Source organism: Hippichthys cyanospilos, chromosome 18, assembly GCF_059441005.1.
Source record: "Hippichthys cyanospilos isolate Australia breed blue-spotted pipefish chromosome 18, RoL_Hcya_1.0, whole genome shotgun sequence".
NCBI lineage: Eukaryota > Metazoa > Chordata > Actinopteri > Syngnathiformes > Syngnathidae > Hippichthys > Hippichthys cyanospilos.
Genome location: NC_142386.1, coordinates 15,727,889 through 15,729,806, shown reverse-complemented (window position 1 = coordinate 15,729,806; position 1,918 = coordinate 15,727,889). Strand labels below are relative to the sequence as shown.

At 39.1% G+C, this 1,918-nt stretch overlaps 1 pseudogene; it reads left to right on the top strand.

The window, feature by feature from the left end:
* The first annotated feature begins 808 nt into the window (after positions 1-808).
* Positions 809-1,662, top strand: LOC148409151 (uncharacterized; annotated as a pseudogene).
* Positions 1,663-1,918: the final 256 nt, after the last annotated feature.

Sequence of the window (1,918 nt, the reverse complement as noted above, 5' to 3'; positions counted from 1 at the left end):
ATGCGTACTGGGTGAGAGGCATGGTCCTAGTGCCTGCCACAAGTACATCAGATCCGCTACATCCAGTGTAGTCTGGCCAATTAAAGATCTTGCCAAGTCTACGTCGCTACTGACGTTGATTGGCTGAAAGTGGTCATGTAATTTCTATGGCACCACCTTGAAGTCCGTCGCTCGCTGTTGCTTAATTCGATTGCTTTTCGCAAGTCTTTCATCTTTAATCTTCTTGGGTGCAGGTTCATTATTAAGTTGCACATCTATATCTTGCACATTGACCTTGGGGCAGGCCATTATGAAATGATAAAATATAATGGGGTAGAGTGGCTGGAAAAAACACTGATGAAGAAACTTCAAGAGGTCGAACGTTTTTCTTTTAACAAACAACATTCCCGCCAGTGAAAAAAAAAAAAAAATCCGCTGGTAAAAAAAAAAAAAAAAGTTGAAATAATGAGATAAAAAGTCAAAATAATGAGATAAAAATTCAAAATAATGAGAAAAAAAGTCAAAATAATGAGATACTTCCACACAACAGTCAAAGTAGCAGCTCTTTGGTGTGAGTTCTTCTTTTCAGTTTGACACAGAAATGGATTGTGAGTATATTGAGGACTACTTTAAACGTGGCTTTACAACAGATGAAATCCATCATTTGCTTGCTGATTCACATGGGATTGTACTAAGCAAACGTACTCTTGAAAGGATTTTACACAAGAAGAAGCTCTGGCGTCGAAAGAATAAAACTGATGTGGCTGAGGTGGCAACATTCATTAAACAGCAACTGGAAACATCTGGTCAGTGTCATGGATACCGATGGATGCACCAAAAATGTTGGTTACATGGAATTGTGACTGACAGAGAAACGGTGCGAATCTTGCTACAATTATTGAATGGTGAAGGTGTTGATCTGAGGTCAAGAAACAGACTGCGAAGGCGTGTTTACAACAGAGCTGTGGTCCAAACTATGTGTGGCACATTGATGACTATGACAAGCTTAAGCCATTTGGGATTGCAATCAGTGGATGTATTGATGGATTTTCCAGAAAGATGATATGGCTTGAAGCTTACAAAACAAACAATGACCCAAAGAAGATCGCTGGCTATTTTATGGATGCTGTGATCACTGCTGGTGGGTGCCCTGCAAGACTCAGACTTAATTTAGGAACAGAAAATGGCCATATAGCTGAAATGCAGCGTTTTTTGCATTTTTCTGAGAACCACGCTGAAACAGACAGTGTAACCTTTGATCCAAGCACTGGAAACCAACGCATCGAACGATGGTGGCTGATCTTGCGAAGTGAGTGTGTCCAGTTTTGGATGGATCTATTTGACAAACTGAGAGGAGATGGCTACTTCTCAGACAACTTCTTGGAAAAGTCCTTGATCCAGTTTTTCTTTCTTCAAACAATACAGGTAATTGATACATTTTCAGATAAAGGGTCTAATAATTTTAACAGACACAACTGACCATGTGTAAAAAGTCATTTGTTATGCTGTGCAGAGAATGAATGATGCATATATGATTGTGTCTGGTTGGCTGAAACAATATGTGGTTTGATGTGTTCTGAATAGCTGTGTGCTCTCTATTAGCTCTGTATCAAATAAGCATCATTTAAAGTCCCTCTCCACTCAAAAATGTTTTTCTCCATGTTTCTTCAGCTGTATCTTTGAGCTTCACTGTGCAGAATGATGTACACCGTTTAACACTGGAAGACAGCTTTCACAATCATCAGCTGAAATTAGAAAGTTTCTCTGTGTTCACTGAAAATCAGATTTTAAAGGGTGGTCCTATGAGCATGATTTATGAACAAATTGTTTGGAAGCTAACACAATTCAACTTACACATTTGAGATGTGGGAATTTGAAGCCTCTGGTGCACATACAATGAGAATGAACTTTACAGTGAAGTAGGAGACATCTTGTGTCC